We start from the raw sequence: 16,798 nt of genomic DNA, 5'->3' as shown, positions 1-16,798 counted from the left end.
TGATTTACATGGTATCCTGTGTTTACATACTGTTTAGTTACATTTTGAAATTACATTAACAAAACTGGAATAAACAGGCTTGGAACAAACCCAGTGAACTTATGGTACACATGCAACTCAGCTGGTAGGACAAGTTCTGCATGGACATATTAGGGAAGTCCACATGTGTGATTGTTTGGAATACACTGAACCTATTAGCATGTTTTGCAGAGTAATAGAGATCGAGCCTGTCAAGTTTTTCTGTAAACAGGCTACAAATTGCTATAGTTGAAAACTGATGAGGAATTTAATTTTTACCATTGTTTTCCTTTCTCTTTTCCAAATTAGAAGGCAGGTACAGTTAAATAAATACTAATGAAACTGTTATGAAGTAGGTACATGTCAACATTGATATTATAAAGTCTAAAGTGGTTATTTTACTACTTTGGACGTGTATTATGTATGTAGTATATTAATGGATTGGTTTGCGATGCTCTTTAAAATTTTCAAGAGTAGAGGGAGACACGCTGCCAAATGTGAAACAGAATTGGGATGTGAAATTGTCAATGATTTAAGTACAGTACTGACAGTTCTAGGAGCATCGTAGATACCCAGACACTATGTCAGGAGTAGGATATTACCAGAAGGGGTCTGGTCCCTATCAGACAAATTAAGTAAAAAAGTCTTTTTTTTTTTTCTTCTTCTTCTTCTTTATATTTTACTTTCCTATGGAAAATGCATGGGGGACTTTTTAAATTGTGACATTTATGGCCATGACAGATGTGCTTCTATCAGACCATGTCCAGGTATTTCTGTGGGGAATATACAAAGGAGTTGATTTAAGCAAATGTTTGCTTAAAAAGAGAAAGAAGGAGTAAAAGGAAGATACAAGAGAATGCTAATTGGGAGGATTTCAAGTATAAAGGAGACTTAATGATGGATGTAATGTAAATGTTAGGAACACTTTTGAAAGGAAAACTTGGCCTTGGAAAAGAGTTTATAGAAGCAGATATTTAAGGATTTGTACATTTTGAGGCCGTGACACACTCACTGCCAGAGTAAGAATGAGCATACCTGAAATTCCACTGAGAAGGATCATGGATATATTCAAAATTAAAAGCGGTCCCGAGATCATTTGGTTCAGGCCCCCATGAAAGCTGTAGGACAGAAGAGTCCAGGTTCTCAGCCTTTCCTATTAGGGGACAAAGTACATTCTTCAGCCTTTGCTGGTTGAACTGATGCAATGATCATTGGGCCTCGAATCTAAGGAAACAAATTTCTGTTTAATCTTAAACCTCCTCTATTGTGTTTTTGCATGCATTCATCTTATTCTTAACTTACTCATCCAGATTGCTGGTTAAAGAGGAAAATTACCTTAAAACAGACTTGGCAAATAAATCTATCACTAGGGTTTCTGAATCCTTCTTAACCCATTTGTTTTAAGAAGAGGAAGGCATTGACATCTTCTTGGGTTTCTTTTGCTTTTTTTTTTTTTTTCTTAAGCACTGAGAAGTCTTTACCTACCATACCCCTGATCAACCTTTATCCACAAGTTGAATGATTCAGTAGAATTTAGTGGGTTCTATCTGACATTCAGAGAACAGCAGCCAACTGTCAAAAAACGGTGGGAGATGGTGATAATGACCTCCATTTAAGGTCACTGGTGCTTGAATGCATGCAGTATTTTGGCACTAGCTAGGCCATATCCTGCTGATCATGGAACTGGTGCCAGGTTTACTCTGTGGGGCCAAGGGAACTTTGAGTGTAGTGACAAAAGGCAAAAGAGTCTGAGCTCTAGGCTTGTATGACTGATCCTTAAGGGAAGATTTATCTGGATGGGGTGTGTTGTCTCAGAGTTTTCTCCTGATAAGGCCTTGAAGAAATCAGTGAATGAGCTAAAACATTAAATTCAAATCCTTTAACGTCTAATGACAGCTTTACTCCTGTGTGTGTCCCCTAATACTTAGTAGATGCTTGATTGTGGAATGAGAAATCAGCTGGACTATGTTTTCTGGGTAAAAACTACTGTGTAGAACATCTAATAAAATTAGTATCTGCGTTGGATTTGCAAAAAGTGATGATGTTACCTGTACACAGCCAAACAAGGAGGAATACTTCCTTTAGGGTTATAAGCATAAAAATACTCTGTGACCTCACAGCTTTATTGATGTCTATTTGTGAAGGATTAAATAGTGTCTTGGCTTTTTTACTTTGCTTTTAATAATCATTCATTGTTAAATAGAGGCTTAGGCCATCTGTCTCTGCCAAGATCTGCCTAGATATGGAAGGCTGTATTATAGAAATACTTAAAAAAATTCTAATAATGTTTATACAACTATTCTCCAAGCATTTCCCTAAAACAGTTTTAAGTAAATTTCCTACCAACTAAACCACACATTTGTCTGTTAATTAAAACTATTTTTGTTGACTAGATCTCAGTGCTCTTAAGGCATGTGGGAATTATACTTAGCTATTTTTTCTCTTGAAGCTAAGATAGAAAACAGGAAACCTTGTCAGGTTTAAAAGGTAAAACACAAAATTGTCAGTTTTCTGATATCAAGGTATATTCTTTTGAGAATCAACATTCCAAATGGCTCATCTGGTTAATTCTCAGTGGTACAAGATAGGGCAAAGGGGATTGACCATGTTTTGGCACCTGATTTTATTTTATTTTATACCAAGTTCTTCCTGGACACTTCTGCCTCTCATCAATATTCCAAAGGTGTAGGTAGGCATCATTAACCTCAGTGAAGACTTTGTTACAAGGCATTGTTGGAACTCGTTTTTGAATAATATTACTCCATTATTTAAATGAGACAAACTACTTGTATCTAAACTGAATCAGTGTAGTTCAGAATTGTTCAGAATATGGAAGGATAAGGTTTAGGTGTATGATTTGGGGCAGCGGTGCTTGCTTGCATCGTGAGTGCATGTGGATCATGGTGCATGCCTGCCCACGCACGTACAATCTGAAGGAACGGTATAAATTTTCCTTGATGTCAGTTTGGTTCTTTGAATTGTTTCCTTCTCAATCAGATGCAAAGTACGGTGAAGAAGCATAAGCAATCATAAATAATGGCTGTATCACCATTTGAGGTCAACTTCAACAAATACACAGGTCACTCAATCCGTTCAGAAGCTATAGTGCTTGAATCTACCCTGGGATTCTTAAAATGTTTCACGTGAGAACTGGGTAGTCCTAGGTAGAATCTGAGTTACACGTTCTAGTTTCCTTTACAGGCTGCAGATAACTGCAACACTGCTACCTCATTATAATCCTACTGACCTCTCTCTGGCATGAGAATTACCAAGATATCCAGCATTGCATGTCCAAAAACCTGGCAGTAGCTCCACTTGAAAAAGGATTATTTGTTAATGAGATCGCACAGGCAGGCAGTAGGTGTTAATGGTGATTCAGTGTTGTGTTCCGTACAAATATTTTACTTGCTCAGGTGCCTTTTTTTTTTGTTTTCCTTTTTTTTTTTTTTTTTTGCAAATTCTCAGCAACCCTCCTCCTCCCCACCTCTTTAGAGAATTTAAGAGCCAATAAATAGGGCATTCTCAATTAAAATATAGACGGTATAGATGTTCTAGGGATTCTTAGCCAAAATGTAAATTACAGGTTACAACAGAGTTTGAGCACTTTGAAAGCCAAGTGCGTTTGTACTCTGTAAATATTTGTGGTCGCCTTGAGGACCTCAAAGGTATCAAGGCAGCTTCATCTTACTGCAGAATTACAATCTTAAAAAAATGAATTCTTGTTGTATCTCGTGAGGAGGCTAAAGGGCCCTGGGAAGACTTTAAAGAAGAATGTACCTTTAGGAGGGGCTCAAGGTCACAGTCATCAGCTTTCTTTGAAAACGTGTGAATTGCCTCCCAGACACTTTTATTTTGCCTGAAGACTGCAACCTGCACTAGTCTGGGGCTTCTGCTGACAGCAGGACCCTTTCTGTGCATCAGCACAATTAGAATTGGAGACTGCAGTGCTGCCTGTGGCCTTTAGGATTTAGTCATGGAATGTAAGGAATTTTCAACAGGAAATGTATCTGGCTTTGAAATATTTTCATCTGCCGCTGTCGCTTAACCAGCATGCCTTTTGGGTGTCAGCATTTGATTCTCGAATTTCATCTGGCGTGTGTGTGTGTGTGTGTGTGTGTGTGTGTGTGTGTGTGTATGATTTTCTCTCAAGTGACCCATTTGATGCTGTTTGTGTACGGTCTCTGTTAACCATTTAAAAATCACGTAAGCAGTGTTAGCAGGTTTTGGCAAATGCTCCATTTAATCTATGCCTGAGAACGTAAACCTTTTATCGGCAATATAATTTCACTGTATGTTTTTGGTTAGGATGCAGCCGCACAATCAGCAAAAGTACAAGTTGTTTTCAAGTGGTTTGCTTGTGTTGTGGTTATACTTCTCTGATCTGTCTGCTTTCTGGGTCTTCAATAGCAAACACAGTATCATCGTCAGCTTTCAGATACATGACTTAACACAGCAGTCAGAATAACAGGTATCTCATTTTGTTGCTAGAGAAAGGCTTGTTTATGCCCTCCTCTGAGTGATTAATATTCTCAGCCAGTTGCCTGTAGAATTGGACATAGCAGAGCATGGTGTGTAGTAGGTACACAATGAATGGACGGTAGCCACTACTCTGGCAGTTATTTCAAGTTCTCAAAATATGTTTGAGTTGAAGGGCACCTAGCAATTGAAATATAAGGCTCTTGTGAGGGTAATTAAGGGACACTGGGTGATGCTTCTGTGATGTCACATTTTGATGGACACCCCATTTTCAAGAATCTCAAACTTAGCTCTACTAGGAGATGGATTTGAAACAGGACAAAGCCTACATGTGTGCTTGTGCCTGTGCCAGTCTCTTATATTTTAGCGAAAGCAACTTAGAATATTCAACAAAGACAGAGTCAGGCCCATCTTATCCTTAAAATAGCCATGTTCAGTGCTGGGCACATACTAAACACTTAGTAAATATTTGGTAACTAGCTTGGGGATGAATACATTAGGAGAAGGGCAATTTTGATGAACGACTGATAATGTGAGATTCCCTGAAGTTAAGGAAGAGACCCGTTTCTCTAAGGAAGCTTCTAATGTGACAACGTCATATAGACATTGTCTTGGGCCGGTCTTTTACCAGGATGTTATTCTAATGGCTGTGCTTTGTTGGGATACCTACTGTGTGCCAACCATTGTACTTGGTGCGTGATATCTGTCATCTCCTCTCAAGATACTGTCCTAGTAAGAAATAGAAGAAATTTGATGTTGGTATGAAAGAAATTTTAATCCAATTTTTAGATCTCCTGAAGTTACCTAATAGTCTGGTAAAGGGAATTGCTTGCTTGCCATCTGCAACTGGTTCTCTACCAGAAGCTCATGCCTTTGAGCAGTTTACTTGACCACTCAGCTGGAAAATTGTCAGTCTTCATAGGGACACTATTTTAGATGCTAGAACATCTGTAGAACAGTTTCTCAAAAAATTCCCACCATCTTATCACAAGCCACACAGATGTGCCTCTCATTTTGTAGTGTTTTTTAAAAAAATGGTAATGTGTATATGTATACAAAGTGATCCTGAAAGTCTGCTTTGATGATTGACTCAAGATTACTCATCTTGGTTTTGTTTGCTTGATGTGAGCAGCACAAAACATTTATCTTTCTGTACTGACAATAATAGTGGTCAGTATGAAATATTCTAAGAATATGTGAAGTGTTGACTAATAGGGAAATAGTATTTAGTTTGCCACATTTGGGAAGCAGATTCTTAGAAAAGTAGTTAATTCTAGATTTGTTTGTACTCCAGGTTTGTAGGGGTGAGTTTAGTGGGAGGGATGATAAATGAAGCAAAAGGTATAGGTTCGTGTGTTGGACCAGAGAAATGATGCTTTTGTCCACAGTGTTTTAAAATTATTGATATAACAGGGATGAATCTCAGAATAATTGCGCTGAGTGAAATAAGCCCGATAAAAAGAGCACATACTGTCTGATTCCTTTTGTATAGAATTCTAGAGAAGCACCTAATAAACTCTACTGAGTCAAGGTGGATTGGTGACTGAGGGCTATTGGTTTGGGAAAGAAGGGATCACAGATGGGTACAAGGGAATTTTGTGGATGGTAGATATATTCATTCTCTTGATTCTGGCAGTGGTTCACAGCATTATACTTCTGTGAGATCCCATTACACTGTGCACTTTATATACAGTTTATTGTGTGTAGATTATACCCCAGTAAATCTGTGAGGAAAAATAATAGAAACTTTTGTGACACTTACCCCATTATGAGCAAGTAATTGTTTAGAATCTATTATATCAGACTGCAGGCTCCAAGAAGACAGTCTCTTTTTGTTGTTTCTGTGTTTTCCTGGCCTAACCTGTGAGAGGTCTCTACTTAAGTCCTCCCTTAAGTGTGATGAATGACAAAGTAGACACATCTCTGTCATGTTGGCCACAGGCAGCTATCACTTACCATTTGCTATGTGACCGGCACTATCTGAAAATACATTATTTTATTAATCTTCACCACATATTCTTTTTGAGAGAGACTATTGTATTACCCCATTTCATAGAAAAGGAAATAGAGCATAGAACAGTTGAATAACGTGCCTTAGACCACTGGCTAATGAGTGGCGAAAAAGCCAAAGCCAAAACTGTCTTGATTTAAAGCCTGTGATAACCTCTGCACTTGGACCCTCTGGCATTTCTTTATCATTTATGTGGATTTTTATGAAGCTGTGACAGAGAAATTTGCAAGAATAGGAGACTCAGTTCCTAGCACCTCACCTTCAACACAATAGGAACTTTTGGTAAACATTTATAAATGAGCGAATGAACTCAGTGCTGAAAGGTCTTACGGGAAAATCCTTTTCCTTTTGTTTATTTTTGCAGTATTAATAGAGCAAAGTTGTCATATTACACGTGGCTCTGTTTGTACTGTCTGAAACCCGAATGCAATGCGGGATCGGCAAGCAGAAGAAAACCCCTTTAGGGAGAGCATGGGTCTCTGCCAGCGAATCTAGCCAGTACTCCTGAAGGGCCCTATGAATACTTCTTCATTGTCAAATGTGAGGTTTTGTGCCAGGAGAGGAGAAAAAGAACATATGTTTAAATTTTCTTCACAGTTGTATTATTAGGTTCCTCTCAAAGCTAGTTGATATTTGTCGGCCAATATTAAAATTCCAAAAAGGGATTATAAAAATGTTTGCATTGTACACTCACAACATGGTTGGAATACCCTTCCCTCTCCCTTGGTTATAATGCCATAGATGCATTTCTGAAACTATCTACTTTTTTTAAGGTAATTGAGGTTTTTAAAAAGAGCTGTTACAACATCAAATTTATCTTCAGTTCTGTGTGTGTTTAATTGATAGTGCATTAAACTTTAAAAAAAAAAAACACTGCCAAATTCTCTGAGCTTGGCTTAGTAGGACTAGTTCCCCAACAGTGCTATTATTTCTCATATACTTCTAGGTAGAGGCCACATTGGGATTTATATTGTCTCCTGTTTTCCCTATAAGTACTACTTAAAATGCCGCCATCACCACTACCACCACCACCACCACAAAAAACTTGGAATGCTTTATAGCCTCATTTAAAAAAAAAAGAAAGAAAGAAAAGAAAAATCTCTTGTAGGGAAATGGAAAATACAGTTGATTTTATCAGACGCATAATTCATTGACATTCTCTTCTTTATTAATCCATTTAAAAACAGTATCAAGCCCACATTATGTGCCAGAGTTTGTGTTAGGTGTTGAAGGTAAATGGAGAACATTCATAGATACTTTCTGCATTGGTGGAGGGAATTTGTCCTCTCTGCCTGTGGTTTTTGCTTTTGGAGATATCAGAAGTACCAGGATTGTCAATGCTTTTATATTCGTCAGCTTTGCCAAAGAAATCACAGGTTATTTGGGTGAAGTTGCTTGACCCTATGTGCCTTTGTTTCTTACTTGATAAAATGAGCATAGTAACTGCTTCTCCCATATGAGCTATATAACAGATAATGTGCTTCAGGAAAAGAGTTACACAAACTCATCAAGTATAAGCAAATAATGTAGTGAGCAACCCGCTTTCTTTTTCTTTTCTTTTTTTTTAGCAACCCGCTTTCTGAGTGTGCCTGCGTGCGATTTGAAGTTGAGCTAAATCTATTTAGTTCTTGATTTCTAGGTAGTTTCCCTATAACTTGATTTCTCTTGAGATGACTTTTAAATTAATTATTTCCTTATCTTTGTGTTTTGGATTGAAAATGTGGAAAGTTTTGGCTTTTGGAGTTGGATGATTTGCATTACTGTCATTCTAGCAAATTAAATTTCTCCAAGATGTATAGGAGTGTTTTTGTTCAAGCACAAGGGAAATGGGCACGGATAGGATTTCTCTTAACTGGCATTGGTGGATACATTAGAGATATTTAGGGAAATCTTCTCTACAGTGTATTGGTGGTGCATAAAAGGAATGCATAATATCTTATAATTAAGCTAATAATCACTAATTTGTGGAGAGTCCTCCTTTGTAATGATATCAAGGAACACACTGGAGACAGGTGGTTATCCTTAATTTCAGTATGACTTGAAAACTTCTAGTTATTGTAGTCTCAACAGTTTCCAGGAAAATTTTGTATGCACATAAACTTTCTCTCATGACTTTTCATTGTTGGTTAGGGCTTAATGTATTGAATATTGTGGTTTCCTGGCCACTTGCAAATCCCTTAAAGGCAGAGATGATGTCACATTGAAATTTGTGTCTCTAATACTTTGGGGTCCATTACATGGTTGGCTGTAGAAATTATTGGCTCACTTAGTAGAAAGGTCTATCACCAAGGCTCAGAAAGGTTGTATTCCTTTCCTTTTTTCTTTTCTTTTCTTTTCTTTTCTTTTCTTTTCTTTTCTTTTCTTTTCTTTTCTTTCTTTCTTTTTTTTAAGATTTATTTCAGAGAGAGAGAGAAAGATTGAGAGAAAGAGAAAGGGCACATTGTGAGTGAGGGGAGGGGCCAAGGGAGAAAATCTTCAGGCAGGCTCCCTGTGGAACACAGGGCTGGACATAGGGCTCTATCCTACAACCCATGAGATCATGACCTGAGCGGAAATCAAGAGTCAGGCGTTTAACCAACTGAGTCACCAAAGCACCACACTCCTAGCATTTCTCACTGTTTGCCCTGTTTTTTTTTTTTTGTTTGTTTTGGTTTGGTTTTTTTTTTTTTTTTTTTTTTTTTTGGTTTTCTCTTTGAAAGTTTATTGTTATTAAAAAAAAAAAACCTATACTTTTTACATTTTACATTCACCTCTCAGAACATTTAATGATACCAGTTAATGATGATATATAAAAAGCCCACCAGCTGCTTGAAATGGCTGCAAATTTTTGCCATGTACTGGTATTAAAGTGGTTTGAACTCTTTGGAAAAATTGGTGTAACATTAAGTACCGAGATTTCAAATTCCCAGATTAGAAGATTTTTAAGTCAGGAGGAAATTTAGTAAAAATTCAAGGCCTTAAAAGGAAATGTTAATAGAAAAACAAAAACAAAAATACTGTAAAAAATAGGATTTTCCCCCACCCCCAAGTTAGGTTAAGAAAAAAAAAATGCAACCAACCCCAACCCATCCCCAATATTTCTCCAGTTGTTTTCCAGATCTTGGCAATCAGAGTTGTGTGGGTGGAAGGACCTTCTTTGGTCCTTGGCCACAGATGGATTTGAGCTGTGTGACCTTGGGTAAATTACACATTCTCTGTGCCTTGTTTCTTAATTTGAAATCAAGGAATGATCGTGCTTAACTTGTGGACTCGAGGAGCTCCAATAATGATTAGCATAATGATGGCACATAGTGGGTCCTCAGTCAATGATAAATTTCCTTGATTGTTTTATCAGTTAACCATCTTCAATATTTTTTGAAGTTTTTCTTCACACCAGATTATGGTATTAGCCCCTTAACCAGTTTCCTTGACATCTTTCATTCTTTTTTTGCTTCCAGGTCAGCTTAGATATTGCTTCCAGATTAAATCCTTATTAGTTATTTACTATGCTAGACACTAGGCTTTTTTTTGTTGTGTCTATAGTTTAAAACAAAGAGTCCATCACTGCTTTGGACCCACAGAATAGAACTGACTTAGGTTGGTAGTCTATCACCATAGCCTGGTTTTCTAGCCTTCTCTCCCATTTCCCTTCATGTACTTTAAAATCCTTACAAATTGAATACTCTGTTCTTCCTAGTTATTAAGAATTGTGATGAGATCTTCAAGCACCCAAGAAGGCTTACACTCTGTCCTGCCACTCTCCCCACTCAGCATGCTCTTTTCCCAGTGCAGGAAGGAGCAAAATGGGAATCTACATTCAAGACCCCATTGGAGACCTTTCAGAGAAACTGGATCAGGTCATGGGGTTAGGCTTGATCCAAGGGATGCTTTCAATTCTTCTGTCTATTCCAAATCTTAATCCAGGGACCTTAGTGCCTTTTGGCAAATGACACTGAAGACATACTGAGAAGCAAAAAGTTTGGGGCTTGCTAAGAACAAGTGCTGAACCTCTGGAGCTAAATGATGCTGCCCACTTGTAACCCCCCTCGACTCTGTGCTCTTGTGATAGGTTAAAGACAAACCTTTCTTGGAGATGAGCTGGGTGGTATCTGGGAAGGCAGTGGACAAAGTTGGATGACATGGAGAAAATGAGGTAAAAGTTCCACTCTCCCTACTCCTGCTATGTCACCTGAGCTGGTAATTGTTAATCTTTGTTATATTCTCTTAAAATTTACTGTAGCTCATGTGCCCCTCAGAATATCTTCTAAATTCACTTTTTCCTTATCAGCCCAAAATTAAGTTGTTTGTATTCATTTTTTTAAAAGATTTTATTTATTTGACAGAGAGAGAGAGAGAGAGCACACATGCACACACAAGCAGGGGGAGCAGCAGGCAGGGGGAGAGGGAGAAGCAGGCTCCCCTCCCCACTGAGGCAGAGTTCTGGGCTCCATCCCAGGATCATGACCTGAGCCAAAGACACTTTACTGACTGAGCCACCCAGGTGTCCCTGTTTGTATTCATTTTTATCATTGATACATAATCCATTCATATTATGGTAAATATAACTTCCAAACTTCTGTTTTTAATTATCTTTTTTTTTGCTTGCATTTTAGTTAGTTAAGTAAGCATCAATTCAGTGCCTATTGCTTGTGAGGTACCAAACTCAGTGCTGGAGATCTACAGTATCAGGCCTGGCTTCCAGTTCTCGAAAAAATTAAGGTCTGCAAACATATAAACAGAAGAGGGGTTTGTTATTTCAAAAAAAATAAATAAAAGTGACTGATGAGGCTGTAAAGTTTGTCGCTGGCCAGGAGATTGTGGCCTTGGCACACCATATTAAGGAGCTTGCATTTTGTCTGGTAAGAGCGAGAGCCTGCCAAAGGATTTTAACCAGAAGTGTGCCTGGTTCACGCTTGCATTTTAGGAAGGTCACACTGGGAGTTTTATGGAAGATGGATTTAAGTGAGGCAATATTGGAAGAAGGGAGACCAAGACTGAGACTGTTACAAAGATCCAAAGAAAATGGGGCCAAACTGGAGCAGATCGTCAGGACCACAAGTGTACAGAGAGGGGTCTGAGAAACACAGACAAAAGTGACACGATTTGAAGATAACTAAATTTTTGGCTCCTTTGAGTGGATACTACTGATAAAGGAAACATGGAGCAGGTTTGTGAGGGAAAATGATAAAAGTTTTATGATGTTTTTCCTGAATTCTAAGTTTCTTGAGGCCTCAGCATTTTTCCCTTGGTCTGTCAATCCATTCATCCATGGGTCCAACGTTTTTGGGGTATATACCACAGACACAGGTGTTGTATATAGTGTGTGAAGGTGTTTTTGCAGTACTCTGCTTATTCTCACCATAGACTTTAGTGGACATCTGTTTGTTGCAGTAATATTTGTTGAATGAATTATGTGAAAAGTGCTCCGAAGGTTATGTGAGAACTATGACTGAATGAGAACATGAGCATATCTGCTGCTGCCCCATCCCTCTGTCACCACCCCCCACTAACCGCAGGGAAGTATGGACAAGATGAGGTTTAAAAGTTACAACGCTGTGTGTTATCAGGATACTTCTATCACTCATATGGCATGTTGAGTAGTTACTGAACTTTGACTTGTGAATGGATAGAAAATTACTAAGAGTTGATTTCAGAAAGAAGATGCATAACAGATCTCACATTTCATTAGCTGAACAAACGGTTATAGAATTGAACTTACATATAAATAGCAGCATGTGGCTGTTTACATTTAAACTTAATTAGTAAAATTAAAACTTCCATTTTACAATCACAGTCACATTCCAAATGCTCAATAGCTACAGGTGGCTAGTGTTTCTGCCATTCCCATTATCACAGAATGTTCTAGAATAGTGTTATTCTAAATAGTAGAGTGTAAGTTAAAAGCACAGAATCTCAAACTGGACTGCTTGGTCTTGGAATCTGGCTGTGCCAGGCACTGGGTGAATGAAATTTACCTCTGTCTTAACTGCAAAATGAGGAGAGGAATACCTATTTCATATGGCGATGTGAGGATTAAACTAATTAATTTGTGTGAGATACTTAGAGTGCACTGTGCCCAGCACTAAACATGTGCTGTGTGTCTGCCCTCCTCCTGCTGCTCCTCTTTTTCTTATGCCTTCTTAGTAGGAAATACATGTTCCTTGACTGTGGAAGAAAAAGGAATTTATTTTTCTCAGTCTCTAATTTATATATGATCCCCCCTCCCCCAAAGATTAGAGCTTCTAGGGGAAAAAATGTTTTCTCCACTTTAGCCAGCACTCTACAAAGCCTGTGACATGTAAATAGAAATGTCAGTTAGATGTGGAAGGCAGACGCTGTTTGGGAAGACATTTATTCATTCCACAGGTGTGCGGGGATGGCTCCTGAAGTGCCGGCCCTGTGTCTGCACACGATGGGATTAGGGAGCCTCATTCCATGCTGCAAAGCCCCTTACTGGGGATGTTTTGTTATGGGAACTGGGGGCCTTGCATTTGTTTTCATTAGATTCTTTTTTAGACCCTGAAGGTGGTGGCCTTTACAGCTCTGCATATGTACACTTTAGTGTTTGGTGGAATTACTGATGTAAAAGCCTTCTATGACTATTGGGAATGTTAAGAAAGCCTCTTAAAGTACTAGTTCAATCAGATTCCCTGATCTGCTGTCCTGAACTGAAGATGCTCTCTAGGGTTTAAGGGGTTTGGGGGAAGCCATTGGCTTTCGTTCTCTCTGCCTTACCTGTTTCTCTGGCTCTTTGGCCTGGAACTCCAAAGGAGCCCATTCGATTTTATATTACTATTTTGCCTATTTTTGATTTTAAAAAGTTGCTCTATCCAGAGATGTGAGAGAAGAATTTGTTTTCCTTCTGTGGTGAATGGCTTCTTTCTGCCTCCAACAGCCGGATCACGGTGCTATAGTTTGTGTGCATGAAGTTTGAAGTGCTTTCTTTGAGGTCTTAGAGAAGCAAATTCAAAAAGTTTAATTGTTCCCTGCTTGTGATCTTATGGATTTGGGGCCTTTCGATCAGCTTGCCCAGAATAGAAAAACCATCCTTTAATGACACCAAATACTACTGTGTCCCACTGTAGGACTCCAAGGGGCCATGAATACTTTGGTTTGATGTTGGTACCATGTACAATCAACCACCAATCTGTTGTGAAATCATTCTGTTGTCAGATTTGTAGTTTCCTTTTCAGATAATGGAGCATCTGATTTAGAGCATGAAGGTACATCTTCCTAAGTTTCTCAATGACGGAAAGATATTGAGGAAGAGGGAGAAAAGCCAGATACCGGAGACCAGACAAGTTGGCAGGAAATTGCAAACATGGTGGAATTTCCAGAGCCTTACTTTTTTTTTTTTTTTTAAAGTCATGGATAATTTAAAAAGTACTCGCTTTTACTTTTGTTTGTTTCTTTGCTTGCAACCACGTCTATCTGCCAACCTTTCTAAAATGTCATGATGTAATTATTTTAACAGGCACTGTATGCTCCTTTATTTGGGGGATATTAACCTTTCTAAACAAAAGGAATGTTAATATACACTGGAGACACAACTAATGGGATTTCATTTTTCTTGTTAGGCAAGAAGCTTGATTTTCTTTCGTTCTTTCTTTCTTTCTTTTTTTTTTTTTTTAACTCCTCGTGAAAGAATGCGGCTAGTGAAGTAATTGCCTTAAGCTAATCCATGATAGCGATTTTAAACGTGACTTTCCAGATCACTTTTATATGGCTTAGAAAGAATAATGTGATTTTCTTGTTTTTGTTTGCTTTAGCTAAACAGTGTTGAAGGATGATATAAATTCAATGAATTCCAAACAAAGAAAATGCTAATTGGTAATGTGCTGAGTTCTTTTAAGGCATGAAATATAGTGTTAAATTCATAAGCATTGTTTAATTTTATATAGATTTAGTTAATTTTTTTAAAGTTAGTATAGGACAGACTCAAAATAAATTATCTGGCTAGCCATTTTCTTAATCACCATGTATTTCTATCTGCAATTTAAATATATATGACCCTGGGACGCCTAGGTGGCTCAGCAGTTTAGGGCCTGACTTTGGCCCAGGGCATGATCCTAGAGTCCCGGGATTGAGTCCCACATTGGGCTCCCTGCATAGACCGTGCTTCTCCCTCTACCTGTATGTATCTCTGCCTGTCTCTCTGTATCTCTCATGAATAAATAAATAAAATCTTTAAAAAAAAAATAAAAATAAAATAAAAATAAAAATAAAAAAATAAATATATATGACCCAGATATGTTGTCCTTTCCATAAAGAATAGTGGTCATAGGCTCTCAGACATGAAGACGATGTGCTTCTAAGATTTTCACAGGGCCCTTCTCACCCTGGTTCTCTCCCTCCCTCTTCCTCTCTTGCCTCCCTCCCTCACCGCCTCCCATGCTGGACCAACTGAACCACTTTCATGCAGTTCCTGTATCACCCTCTGACCAACAGCACACATTCGTGATGGGGTAGCTAGCCTTAGAGCTGGTGAGGCAATGAAACAGATTAGAACTAATTGGTCCACGTGGGTGTCAGGCTCATGACTTTGGCCTTATTATCGAGAAATCTTAGGTCCCAGTTCTGCAGACATGCACAGACTGGATAAAATATGCATCATTAATCCCTTTGCTGATGGGGGGCTTAGAACAACGGGGCGTGGGGAGAGAGGAGAGAATACTGTTGAATTGAACTGTGATCTTCTCTGCCAAGCCCTGGAACAGCTTTCCCTTTAAGCAACAGAGATGACAAGTTTTTGCTATTTTGGATTAGTGAGACAGTATGAAATGGTTTCCCTTTCCTTCCAGGCAAAAATACCAACAGAATCTGCCTTTGGAATGAAAGTGCTAATTTCATTTGGTGACTTTCAGACTTGAAATATGGGCTCAAACAGGAGCCGTGCATTAGTCAGCTCAGGCAATGGAGGTTATTTTTATAGTGCTAATTATTATTTCATGACAGTGATTTACTTTGTGTTGTCTGCCGTTTACACCCCCAACTAGCCATTGTTTGGGGAACCCAATGAGTTGGGCTGTCCTGTTCCTTTTCAACAGATCTTACTATTTTTATGGGTGGAGATACTTTCCCGCAATAAAGAAGTGGAGCTTTATTGAAGAGAGTCTTGCATATGAAATGTAATCTGGATAAATATTCAAAACTAATAGGTTTATATTTTAGTCTTGATTTTTAAAGTATATTTTTCTGACACCCTAATCGTCTTGCTTTATCTGCATTAAACTTAATCTGTTTTACTAGGATGCAGCTAAATTTTTGTTGCTCACACCGAACTTAGGAAGGAGCAACACATATAGTTAACAAATAAATACAAAATGAAATTTAATATAACCCCTTGATGCGTAAAGGAAGATGAGTGGAAGACAGAGTTGATTGCATGTCTAGAAGCATATCTGCCTGATTTATGCTCTAATTTTAGTACTGAGTTTCCTTTGTAATAGTAAAATGTCACATTAGCATGTCCCTTTTAATAATCTAATATGCTACCAGTGACAATAAATACATGCATCGAGTCTGGCTCAGGGTTTCTCAAACTTGAGAGGCCTGTGACCCTTCCCAGTGTAGTTAAATTGCCCAGATGACCCTCCTGTCATATATTTTTAATTGTAAAGCACTTGAAATTAATCATGTTTTATTTCTTTTTAAATAAGCACCTCAAAGAGCAGTGGTGAGCAGTTTTGCTCACGGCACTTATCCACTCTTAAAGAAAATTAAAGATTGGAAGGGGCCCTGTGTCTCCGTGGCAGCAAAGCCATCTATGTGGGAGAAAACCAAGCAGGCAAGAACTGCATTTACTGCTACTCTACACAGTCCCTTGCCCGTGCACTCAGTGAAAATTGGCATCGGTGAATATAACAAAGTAAAAGCATTTTGAATTATTACCACAAATCTTCAAGTGGTCATAACCTGAGATTTCAAGCATCTCCATGAAGGCTAAGGTTTCCTACAATTTGTATGGTAACTGAGTGCCTTTAATTTAAACTACACTGAGCTAATCTTTAGGAGAATTGGAATCTGCCTCTGAACTAATTATGATTTACAGAAATTGATAATTTGTCTTCTGCATGTGTCTGCAGGAAGAAATTACTATTAAATTTGATTAACGAATGACAGATTTCAGCCCCGCAATTTACTATCTTTATTAGCAAACTTAGAAAACTTCTAATAGTGATCTTTTCAGTCATCTCAACTTTATTCTGGTCAAGTTTACCTGGAAATGACAGATGTGTGTGTCTTTAGAATGACCTACCTTACCCTTAACAAGTAAATCTTGGTGTGGTTTGTCTTTTCAATCCTCAAGTACAA

The 16,798-nt window shown here is 38.2% G+C and overlaps 1 protein-coding gene and 1 long non-coding RNA gene across 17 annotated transcripts in view; both read left to right on the top strand.

Moving 5' to 3' along the window:
* CADM1 (cell adhesion molecule 1) overlaps positions 1–16,798 on the top strand; it is a 324,893-nt gene that overhangs the window by 133,943 nt on the left and 174,152 nt on the right. The gene's annotated exons all lie outside the window — the stretch shown is intronic.
* On the top strand, positions 12,284–13,880 carry LOC144311302 (uncharacterized). Its single transcript, XR_013376853.1, has 2 exons — positions 12,284–12,510; positions 13,678–13,880. It is a non-coding gene; the product is annotated as an uncharacterized LOC144311302 (long non-coding RNA).

This window comes from Canis aureus, chromosome 3 (genome assembly GCF_053574225.1).
Source record: "Canis aureus isolate CA01 chromosome 3, VMU_Caureus_v.1.0, whole genome shotgun sequence".
Classification (NCBI taxonomy): domain Eukaryota; kingdom Metazoa; phylum Chordata; class Mammalia; order Carnivora; family Canidae; genus Canis; species Canis aureus.
The sequence above is the reverse complement of the archived record's forward strand: the minus strand, read 5'-3'. Positions and strand labels throughout refer to the sequence as shown.